Source organism: Manis pentadactyla, chromosome 14, assembly GCF_030020395.1.
Source record: "Manis pentadactyla isolate mManPen7 chromosome 14, mManPen7.hap1, whole genome shotgun sequence".
Taxonomy (NCBI): domain Eukaryota; kingdom Metazoa; phylum Chordata; class Mammalia; order Pholidota; family Manidae; genus Manis; species Manis pentadactyla.
Window position 1 is genome coordinate 52,502,399 of NC_080032.1, and position 12,577 is coordinate 52,514,975.

Below are 12,577 nucleotides of genomic sequence, written 5' to 3' on the forward strand. Positions count from 1 at the left end.
CTCCAGGCACGTTTTTCCGTGCCTCCAGAAGGATCCTTTCCCTCTCTTCTGTGGTGAAAAGCACCTGTAAAAGCTGCTGGCAGTCATCCCAAGTGGGATGGTGAGAAAACATCAGGGACTCTATCAGCCCAGTTAGTCTCTGTGGTTCCTCTGAAAAAGGAGGGTGGTTAGCTTTCCAGTTATATAAATCGGCAGAGGAGAACGGCCAATACTGCAGAAGTTGGAGAGGTGGGTCCCCTTCCTCTCCAGGGATGGGAGCCCCATAGGACCGGAGAGGAAAAATACCTGGAGGGTCTAAGATAGCCCCTCGGCGGCGCCGAGTTCCTTGGGCAGGTCCCAGAGCTGGCCCCACTGCCTCGGCACCAGGGACTGGAGGTGTCAGGGGTGCCGGGGCTGGGGGGCCATAGGGGCAGGGGGGTAGGGAGGGGGGTCATCAACCATAAGCAAATCTTGAGTGTCTGGGTGAACTTTGGTGGTCTCTTTTCCCTTGCTCTGAGGTTGGGTCTGAGCAACTAAGACCTGAGGGCCCATTTTCTTCTGCACCCAGGGCTTCACCCAGAGCGGTGGATTCTCCACCAACTCCTGCCAAACTGCAATGTAGGGTTGCTGATCCAGGTGTCCCTGAGGCAAGTCCTGGAAAACAACAGCTTTTACTGCTAGTAAAACAGAGAGATCGAAGGTCCCCTCTGGGGGCCACCCAACATTAAAGGTGGGCCACTTGGAGGTGCAGAAAGTCTGCCAGGGTCTTTTCTTAACTTCTACTGACAAATTATGTGCTCTCGTCCTTACTTCTGTCCAATGATCTAACGTCAGACTGAGGGGGGTCATCACTGTCTGTCCCATTGTCAGTATAACAATTATTAGACACGTGAAGGACACAGAGAACAAAGACACACACAGATTAGACACACAGCGGCCGCTCCTTGTTTTCTTCAGATTTTTGACCAGAAACCGAAAGGAATCAGAGGGTTGATATTCTTGGCGCCCGAAAATCAACCCTATCTCATCAGATTCACCTTGCCGAAAAAACAGGCGAGAGGCCACCAGGCGTCCCTGGCCCTCTAATCTCCCCGAGGCGTCCCCCAGGGTTGCAGCCTGCGGTGCTCCGAGTACGTCTACCGACCGCGGTCTCGAACCCTTTACAGGCTCGGGACGACTGCCAAACAGAGGGTACCCTTCTCCAGAATTCCGACCGGTTGCACTGAAAAACAGAAGACGAAACACAGACAACTCAAGGCGCCGCTAACCTTACCTCCTCCAAGGGCAACTTCGGGAGTGAGGTGGGTTGAGCGCTAGATCCCGGATGAGCCCCCAAGAAATGTTGGATCTTCCTAAAGGAAGACGCCACCCCAATTCACTCACGGAAGGCGTCTCTTGATGCAACAAGCAAGAGGACTTTATTCAGGAACCAGCTAGCTGGGGTCCAAGTGTCAGCCCAACGCAGCGGGTTTCAACAGGGACCCTGAGCACTCAAAACCAAAGGTTTATATAGCATTTTCAAAACACTTAACTCTTAGTAATTTTCCACAGCTGTACATTATCTTTGCAAGACATACATCCTGGGGTTAAGCGAGAGCAAGATAAGACCACTCCTCAACTGTTAGGGAGGTTCTGCACGATAAGCTTGGTATGTAGGATTAACTGACCAAGGTTAGCTGACCGAAGGCCACAGCTGCCCCCATCCCGGTGTTCATGATTAACTTGTTTTCCAAGGCCTTACCCAGTTCCAGGATTTGTTTCTTTTTTTAAGTCACAATCTTCAGAAAACTGCTTCTAGGCCCTTAAGATGGCTACTCTTATGCTAACTTATTCTCATTCTCACCTAATGCTTTAGGCTCTACAAGGGCTTGTTACGTGGTCTCAAGTATCTCTGATGAGACGCTAAGTTTCTTATCAGTCCTCTAGGCAATTCTGCAAAATTAGCTTAACACGAGAAATTTACTGCTCTGGTCCCCGTCCAGGGTAGCAGCTTCCTGGTTTGGGAGCATATCAATCAAGACTGTCTGTCCTTCCTCCAAGGAGGGCAGAGTTATTTGTTTGCTAAAGAGTATGTTAGGAATCTTACTTCTGAGACAGGGACTGTGGGTGTAGACAGAATAGGGTGAGGGCCTCTGGAAAAAGCAGGGCAGGATATTTGCAGTCTGAGAAATGTAACAATGGGTGAAGAAGTCCCTACTGAAACTCTATTTAAACATTAAGCTGTAGAATCATTCTTCAGTGAGATCAGTTAATGTTCCCCAGATAAAAAAGAGTAGCACATGTTTTATTATGCTAATCATTTGTAACCATGTGTAAGATTCACTTTAACATACTAAAAGGCCCAGGCCTATGTGCTGTCTTTCCTCCTTCAGATCTGACCGAGGTGATTTTGCAAACTGATCAACTAACTAAGCATGCAGACCCAGCTGTAGACGACATGGTAAAAGGCAGGAAGAATTCCATCTTAAAGATTACAGGAAAACAATTCCATTCACAACAGCATCAAAAAGAATAAATACCTAGGAATAAACCTAACCAAAGAAGAGAAAGACCTATACCCTGAAAACTATAAGAAACTTTTAAGAGAAATTAAAGAGGACACTAACAAATGGAAACTCATCCCATGCTCCTGGCTAGGAAGAATTAATATCGTCAAAATGGCCATCCTGCCCAAAGCAATCTACAGATTCAAAGCAATCCCTATCAAATTACCAACAGCATTCTTCAATGAACTGGAACGAATAGTTCTAAAATTTCTGTGAAACCACCAAAGACCCTGAATAGCCAAAGCAATCCTGAGAAGGAAGAATAAAGTGGGGGGAATCTCAATCTCTAACTTCAAGCTCTACTACAAAGCCACAGTAATCAAGACAATTTGGTACTGGCACAAGAACAGAGCCGCAGACCAGTGGAACAGAAAAGAGACTCCAGACATTAACCCAAACATATATGGTCAATTAATATTCGATAAAGGAGCCATGGACATACAGTGGGGAAATGACAGTCTCTTCAACAGATGGTGCTGGCAAAACTGGACAGCTACATGTAAAAGAATGAAACTGGATCACTGTCTAACCCCATACACAAAAGTAAATTTGAAATGGATCAAACACCTGAATGTAAGTCATGAAACCATAAAACTCTTAGAAAAAAACATAGGCAAAAATCTCTTGGACATAAACATGAGCGACTTCTTCATGAACATATCTCCTCAGGCAAGGGAAACAAAAGCAAAAATGAACAAGTGGGACTATATCAAGCTGAAAAGCTTCTGTACAGCAAAGGACACCATCAATAGAATAAAAAGGTATCCTACAGTATGGGAGAATATATTCATAAATGACAGATCCGATAAAGGGCTGACATCCAAAATATATAAAGAGCTCACGCACCTCAACAAACAAAAAGCAAATAATTCAATTAAAAAATGGGCAGAGGAACTGAACAGACAGTTCTCCAAAGAAGAAATTCAGATGGCCAACAGACACATGAAAAGATGCTCCACATCGTTAGTCATCAGAGAAATGCAAATTAAAACCACAATGAGATATCACCTCACACCAGTAAGGATCACCACCATCCAAAAGACAAACAACAACAAATGTTGGTGAGGTTGTGGAGAAAGGGGAACCCTCCTATACTGTTGGTGGGAATGTAGATTAGTTCAACGATGTGGAAAGTCGTATGGAGATTCCTCAAAATAGACATACCATTTGACCCAGGAATTCCACTTCTAGGAATTTACCTTAAGAATGCAGGAGCCCAGTATGAAAAAGACAGATGCACCCCTATGTTTACCGCAGCACTATTTATAATAGCCAAGAAATGGAAGCAACCAAAGTGTCCATCAGTAGATGAATGGATAAAGAAGATGTGGTACATATACACAATGGAATATTATTCAGCCGTAAGAAGAAAACAAATCCTACCATTTGCAACTACATGGATGGAGCTAGAGGGTATTTGTGGGACCACTAAAAAGTTAGCTTGACATAACTTACTCCATTTTGTAAGCTTAGCCTAACACACCCCATCTTGTGTAAAACCTTAGTCATAAGCAAAATCAGTAAAATCACAGTCCTAAGCAAAATGAGAGAAAGGAAGTACCCCATCCCTGGAGAAACCACAAGCTAGAAAACCACAATGAGCAAATGTCCATTTTGCTGAAACTGTGATTTAGAAACTGTGATTATCCATTTTTGCTGAATCTGCCCCTTAGAAAGCCCCTAACCATTTTAACCATAATTGCTAACTGTTTTTGCTGTATTTGCTGTTTTCCAAAGTATAAAAGCAAAAAGGGAACTTTGTTCAGGGTCTCAGATTGTGTCCGGTGTTCTGACGGGCTGCTGAGACCCTAGTTCGAACTAGCAATGCAGACCTGTTCTGTTTTTGCATCTCGTGACTGACCTTGGTGACTGCGACTCCACACGGGGACTCAAAGGAACGGGGCACATTTGGGGGCTCGTCCGGGATCCCCATGAGGAGCAGCAGCCTCCAACCACCGGGTAAGGTCTTTATTGAATCTGAAAGCGACTAGTTATACTAGCCGCTTGCCGCAGGTTTTGGGCAACATGAGGCTGGGGGCAGCGAGTGCGCCAGAAGGCAGTTGACCCAGGTTTTGGGCAATGTGAGGCCGGGGCTGGCAAGTGCACCAGAAGGCAGTTGACCCAGGTAAAGGGTACCCAGGAGGCAGTAGTCCTTCCGCAGGACCTGCCTCTGTCTGGTTTTGGGCAATGTGAGTCCAAGGCCGGCAAGCACGCCGGAAGGCAGTAGACCCAGGTTTAAAGCAACTTGAGGCCAGGGCCGGTGGATGTGCCAGAAGGCTGTTGCAGGCTCAGGACCGTTTCGTCTGGTTCATGGGTCTCTGGGGTCAGGATTCTCTGACTGGAGGATATTCTTCCCTAACTGAGAGATACTCTTCTTTGACAGAGGGATATTTCTGTCAGACCCCTGGGAGAATTTGTTTCCTGGCTGGTTTCATTAGTCTTATTATCTTGGGTTGTGTTGTTTTCTGGCTGGTTTCGTTAAGCTTATTGTAAGGGGCTCCTATTGTCTTGATTTGTATCGTCGATATCTACTTTTGCTAGTCACAGTGTTTTGTTTTAGGCTGTTGTGAGTGTCTGGCCAGTTTTGATTTTTTTCCTCTTTATCACTCTTGCTCTCACTGCCATCAACCATGGGGCAAGGGCAATCTTCGCCACTGACCCTCATGACTGACCATTTCCCTGACTTCAGAACCGAGGCTCACAAACTCAGTTTGGAAGTTCGAAAGAACAAACTCATAACCTTTTGTTCCGTAGAATGGCCCGCCTTTGGTGTGGGATGGCCCTGAGAGGGATCCTTTGCCCTTTCTGTGATCCAGGCAGTTCGGGACAGAATCACCGACCTGGGGCCCAAAGGCCCCCCTGATCAAATCCCTTATGTACTCACCTGGCAGTCCCTTGTTAAGAACCCTCCTCGCTGGTTAAAGCCTTTTCTCCCTCCACCAGTTCCTACGGTGTCTAATCCCCCGGGACTGCCACCCCCAGCAGTCCAAGCCATGTTAGCCTCCACCTCAGGCGACAAGAAGCCTGTTAGCCCTAAAGTTCTCCCAGAATCAGGCCCCTATCCTAAAATCCTTGATTTAGAGGCCGAGGCAATCCAACCCACTGCACCAGCATTGCCACCTCTGCCTCCCCCTTATCCGTGGGCTGACAGTCCACTCCTAGAGGGCCCTGAACCCAGACGGGCTTGCCCCGCCCAGGGCTGGCCAAAAGTGGGGCCAGCTTTCGGCACCAGAACAAGGGGTAGACACCAGACTAGCAAATCTACTGCCTCCACAGACACGGATTCGGACGACTCCAATGTCCAAGCCTTTCCAGTCTGAGCGAACGGGCCCCAGAGGCCCGATGGAGGTCATAACTACCAATACTGGCCTTTCTCTTCTAGCAATCTCTATAATTGGAAAACCCAAAGTGCCCCTTTCTCTGAGAAACCTCAGGGTCTTATTGACCTGGTAGAATCTATCCTTTTTACTCACAGTCCTACTTGGGAGGACTGCCAACAGCTCCTCCAGGTACTTTTCACCACCGAGGAGAGAGAGACGATCTTCACGGGGGCCCGCAAGCTGGTGCCAGGCATTGACGGCCGACCCACCATGCAGCCCCACCTCGTTGATGAAGGATTTCCCCCTAATGCGCCCTGACTGGGACTTTGAAATGGCAGAAGGTAGGGAGCATCTCCGAGTCTACTGCCAGACTCTGATGGCCGGTCTCCAGGCAGCTGCCAGGAAGCCCACTAATTTGGCCAAGGTAAATTCTGTTAGACAGGAGCCCCAAGAGAGCCCAGCTGCTTTCCTCGAGAGAATAATGGAGGCATTTAGACAATATACTCCCCTATACCCTTCAGCAGATGAGACAAGGGCCGCCTTAGTCCCAGCTTTTGTCAACCAGGCAGCCCCTGATATCAGGAGAAAGTTGCAGAAGATAGAGAGACTCGGGGAACAGACTATACAACCTACTCCGAATAGCAGAATGGGTCTACAACAACCAAGAGAGCCCTGAGGAGAGAGAGGACAGGATCCGGATAGAAGAGAGGAAAGTTAGGGCAGAAGAAAACTGGAAGAATCAAAAGGAGCTCGCCCGCATCTTCCACTTGGGGGCCCAAGATGGCCATTCGCCCCGAGGCCCCCTGGGCCCCTCAATGAGAGAGAGATGGGGAATAGAGAAAGGACATGGATTTTGGAAAGGGGTTCCCGGCTGCACCAGCCCAGGAAGCCCAGGTTGGAAAGGTTGGGAAAAAGAAAGAGAAGGTCTTGAAGGGCCAAAGCCCACCTGGTGCCACCACTGCAAAGAAATAGGGCACTGGAAAAATGAGTGCCCCCATCGGCGCCACCCTTACACCCCGTGAGGACCGAAACCCGATGGGGCCCCTAAACCTCAGTTGATATATGCGGGAGAAGACAGTGACTGAGGGGGTCGGGATTCAGGCCCCCTCCCTGAGTCCTGGGTAACTCTACAGATTGAGGGGGAACCAATGCGTTTTATGGTGGACACTGGGGCTCAACACTGTTATGACCCAGAGTGCTGGGCCCATCTCCTCCCAAAAGAGCTGGGTACAGGAGGCCACTGGCGCTAAGTGCTATCCACGGACCACCCTCTGAGAAGTGAAATTAGGGTCAAAAACTGTTCAACATGCCTTCCTGGTAGTTCCGGAGTGCCCCACTCCCCTCCTGGGCTGAGATCTCCTAAGCAAAGTCCATGCACAGATTTATTTCCAACCACATGGGATGGAAGTCACAGACGGGGAAGGGAAACCCCTACAGGTATTGACCGTGAGCCTGCAAGATGAGTACTGCCTCTACCAATCGGCTGAGCAGAGTCACAAACTGTCACCAGAAATCCAGAGGTGGGTATGGGAGATCCCCCAGGCTTGGGCGGAGACTGCACGGCCGGAAGAGACGCGGCACTGACCTTCTGTGATTATCCACCTGAAGCAGGGAGCCGTGCCAACTCGGGTAAGACAGTACCCAATTCCCCAGGAAGCCCAACAGGGGATCTCCCCCCACATACACCGTCTGCTGAAAGTGGAAATATTGAAGAAGTGCCAATCCCCCTGGAACACCCCGCTACTCCCTGTGCGGAAACCAGGAGGGGGCTACCGCCTAGTGAAGGACCTCTGGGCTGTCAATGCAAGGGCAGAAGACATTCATCCCACCGTCCCAAACCCATACATGCTCCTCAGCAGCCTAGAGCCCCGACAGGTGTGGTACACCATCCTAGATTTAAAGGATGCTTTTTTCAGCCTCGCCCTGGCCCCCAGGAGCCAGGACCTCTTTGCATTTGAATGGACTGATAGTGAGCAGGGGATGCCACAACAACTGACCTGGACTCGCCTGCCCCAGGGGTTCAAAAACTCCCCCACCATTTTCAAAGAGGCCCTGGGAGAGGACCTCCAAGAATACCGAACCAGACATGCAAAGGTGACCCTCCTCCAATATGTGGATGACCTCCTCCTGGCCACAGCAATGCAGGAAGAGTGCCACTGTTGACCTCCTGAGAGAGCTTGGGTGCCTAGGGTATCAGGCAAGTGCCGTGAAAGCCCAGATAGCCCAGTGGGAGGTAAGAAACCTGGGCTACCACCTAAGGCGGGGGGCAGAGATGGTTGACCCCCGAAATGACAGAGACTGTCCTGTGGATACCGCAACCCAAATCCGCACGAGAGGTGAGAGAATTTTTGGGGTCATTATTGCCGCCTGTGGATACCAGGGTTCGCTGAAATAGCCCAGCCCCTCTACGCTGCTAGCAATGAAGCACCGGGTTGGGGATGGACTGAGACTCACCAAAAAGCCTGTGACATGCTAAAGACAGCCCTACTAGAGGCACCTACTCTGGCACTGCCGGACCTACAGAGGCCCTTTTTCTTGTATGTCAGTGAGGCCAAAGGAATAGCCAAGGGAGTTTTGGTGCAGCCTCTCGGCCCATGGAAACGCCCGGTTGCCTATCTGTCTCAGAAGTTGGACCCAGTGGCAGCCGGATGGCCTGCCTGTCTCCAGGTTATAGCAGCCACTTCCCTATTAGTCAAAGGCACCGATAAACTTACCTTTGGGCAGCCCCTCACCATCATCGCGCCCCATGCGGTAGAAAGACTGCTGTGCCAGCCGCCAGGGCACTGGATAACAAATACCCACCTCACTCACTACCAGGCTCTCTTACTAGACACCCCCCACATGCAGTTTGCGCCTCCTACCTCGCTGAACCCAGCAACAATGCTACCACTCCCACCCGGAGAGGCTCCCCTCCATGATTGCCAAGAGATCCTAGCCGAAACCATGACCGTGAGACCAGATCTGAAGGACACCCCACTGAGTAACAATGACCTCGTGTGGTTCACAGATGGGAGCAGCTTTGTCCAGGACGGTCACAGGTATGCAGGTGCCGCCGTGGTAGACAAAGAAGGAGGAATTGTCTGGTCAGAGACTCTACCCCAAGGCACGTCAGCCCAGCAAGCGGAATAGCTCTGGCGGAAGCACTGGAGCGGGGAAGAGGAAAGCGACTGACGGTTTACACCAATAGCCGCTATGCCTTAGGGAACCTCCACGTGCACGGGCCCATTTACAAGGAGTGGAGATTCCACATGGCTGGAGGAAAAGACATTAAGAATCAAGGAGACATCCTCCGCCTGCTGGCTGTGGTACATGAGCCCCGAGGGGTAGTAGTCTATATCTCAGGGCACCAAAAGGGAGACAGTCCAGAGGCCTTGGGCAACCGCCGGGCAGATGAAGCTGCCCGACAAGCCGCTACATCTCAAGTCCTCGGGCTACAGATGCTGCCGCCAGGTATGGGAACCCTTCCCTCCAGCCCCGAGTACTCCTCCTCAGACATGCAGTGGATCGAGAGACAGGCCAGGATAGAGAAGATGGACTCTGGGTGGTACTGAGACCAAGGAGGACGGCTAATATTACCTGAGACCTTGGGGAACCAGATACTAACTAATTTGCACTCCTCCACCCACCTGGGTGAGAAGAAGACTCGAGTACTCTTAGAAAAAGCCAAGATCTGGATCCCGGGGGCCAAGGTCCACATACAAGCTCTTTTGAGATCATGCACTGCCTGCCTGGTAATGCAAAAAAGCTGAGTTAAAGAGGCACACACAAGATTTCGCCTTCAGGGCCACGCACCAGAGCAGCATTGGGAAATGGACTTCACTGAGTGAGAGCTGGCCGATACAAGTACCGGTACCTGCTGGTGATGGTAGACACTTTCTCCGGGTGGGTAGAAGCATTCCCTACAAAGAGAGAGACAGCACTCGTAGTGGGTAAGAAGTTGTTAGAAGAAATCATGTCTAGGTATGGCCTGCCCCTGACAATAGGATCAGACAATGGACCAGCGTTCTCTGCAGAGGCTATACAGAGAGTGGCTGCCCACCTGGGGGTATATTGGCAATTGCATTGTGAGTACAACACCCAAAGTTCAGGACGGGTAGAGAGGATGAATCGAACCCTAAAAGAGACCCTCACCAAATTGGCACTAGAGACTGGCGGGGACTGGGTGATTCTCCTTCCCTTCGCCCTGTTCTGGGCTCAGAACACACCTTACCAGTTAGGATTGACTCCTTTTGAGATCATGTTCGGAGCTCCCCTTCCTATCTTACCCTGCTCAGCCCCTACTCCTGAATCCCTGGGACCCCCGGCCCTTCGGGAAGTCTTAGAAATGCTGCAGGAAGTACGCCGAGAGGTGTGGCCCCTCTTACGTGCTGTTTGGGGAAACCCTAGCAGCCAGGAGGCACAACATGACCTGAAACCTGGAGAAGAAATATGGGTAAAACGTCACCATTCCAAAACTTTAGAACCTAGATGGAAAGGGCCTTATGTTGTATTCCTTATCATCCCTACAGCCCTTAAGGTAGACGGCATTGGGCCGTGGATTCACCACTCCCATGTACGCCGAGCCACCCAGCTGGAGCAAGGACAAGCCAGAGAGTGGACCATGCAGCAGCACCCTGATAACCCCCTGAAGCTGTGGATTTCGAGACCTCGAGAGTACCCTGAACCTCCTGCCCAACATGGTGATGAAGTGGCTACCAGTCCTGCTCCTGCTCAACAACTGGAAAGACAAATGCGCAGAGATCAACCCTCATCAGCTTTACAAGCAGACATGGATCCTGATAAATGAAAAGACTGATACAATCCTTAATGAGACCTCCGGCACAGCCCCACTGAACACCTGGTTCCCAGACTTGTATTTTAACCTGGACAAAGTAGCAGACATCGGAGAGATAGCAGGGGGAGACTGGAAAAAGGGACAGCGCCATTGAGTCCCTCTTAGTAGAAGGCAGTGCGGAGTCTCTGTAAGTCAAAATGAGTTTTATGCATGTCCTGGGTTTTGAAGAGGTCCAGAGAGGATTCAGTGTGGAGAGGTTGAGTCCCTTTACTGTGCACAATGGAATTGTGTTACCACCAATGATGGTGAACACAAATGGCCAGTAACCCCAAACCTCATTGTTCTCTCATTTGTTAAGCCATGCACCCAAACTTGGTACAATCCTAACTGCAACCTAGTAAAAGTCCACTTCACAGAGGCAGGGAAGAAAGACAAGCGATAGCCATCAGGTTTAACTTGGGGCCTGCTTCTCTATCAGACACCTTCAATTGGAACTCTTCTCCAGATCAAATTGAGAACTGAGCTGATAGTCACAGCTCCGGCGAGCCCAAATACAGTGTTAGCTCCTCCCGCCCCCCCCCGCCCCAATCAAGTATTGGTAATAATTCCAATAAGTCCACACCATCGCCCAGGTAACGAGAGCACTTCTACTGAGAAACCTGAAATTCCCCGAAACAGAGGAGCTCCAGTGACAAGTACAGTGCTCCCCCCTACCCATACCCCCACCACTCTTATCCACCATACATTGCTAACAGGAGTTGTAGCTGTGAGCGCCTCCAGTCCCCTAATCTCCTCTCCTTGGCTCGCCATGCTGAGCCTCATAGCTGGGCTCATCTCCACGGGAGGCACCTCTAGAGCCCCAAAAGAACCAAATGCCCCCTGCCTAGAGGCAGACCTTGAGCTCCCGAGTGTGTGGCAACTCATCAATCAGACCTACTTTGTCTTAAATGCCACAAACCCAGACCTAACCTCTGAATGTTGGCTCTGCTATTCTGCTAAACCACTCTTCTACGAAGCTATAGGACTGCAAGCAACTTCTTTCAAACCAAAGATCCCAACCAATGTAGATGGAGTCCAAGCCTAAAGTATAAGTTGACCCCACAAGAAGTGCATGGGCAGGGAACTTGCCTAGGACGGGTGCCCCCTGACCTTAGCAGCCTTTGCAAACAGACTTTTTTGAGCCCAGTAGACCCGAACACCCTGAGCCCCGTAGACCAGGCAGACTTGTATGCTCTTCCAAATGCCAACGCTTGGTGGGCTTGCAACACAGGCCTAACACCCTGTGTCAGCTTCTCAATTTTAAACCAAACTCAAGGCTTCTGTGTCATGGTCCAACTCCTGCCTCGACTTACCTACCACACTCCAGACCAGATTGCCCGGACCCTAGAACCTTTTCACCAGAGCCAGAGAGAACCCATCACTGCCCTCACTCTCTCCCTGATACTAGGCCTAGGAGTAGCCAGCGCTAGGACAGGGATATCTGCTTTAGCTCTTCAAGGGAAAAATTACCAACAACTCTGAGTAGCCATAGACTTAGACATCCAAAATTTAGAAAAATCCATCTCTCACCTCCAGACCTCACTCTCTTCCCTCGCTGAAGTAGTTCTTCAAAACCGAAGAGGTTTAGACCTATTGTTCCTGCAGCAGGGAGGGCTCTGCATAGCCCTAAAAGAAGAGTGCTGCTTTTATGCAGATTACTCAGGAATAGTAAAAGAATCTCTAGCCAAAGTCAGAGAAGGACTAGCAAAGAGAGAGAGTACCGAGAGAACCGGAGTTGGTACGAAGGATGGTTTGACAGCTCCCCTTGGCTCACCACCCTTTTATCTACCCTCATTAGGCCCCTCGCAATCCTATTGCTCCTTCTCACCTTTGGTCCCTGCATTCTTAACCACCTAGTTCAGTACATGAGACAGCGCCTCAGCGCTATTCAGCTTATGGTAGTATGCTACCAGTGCCAA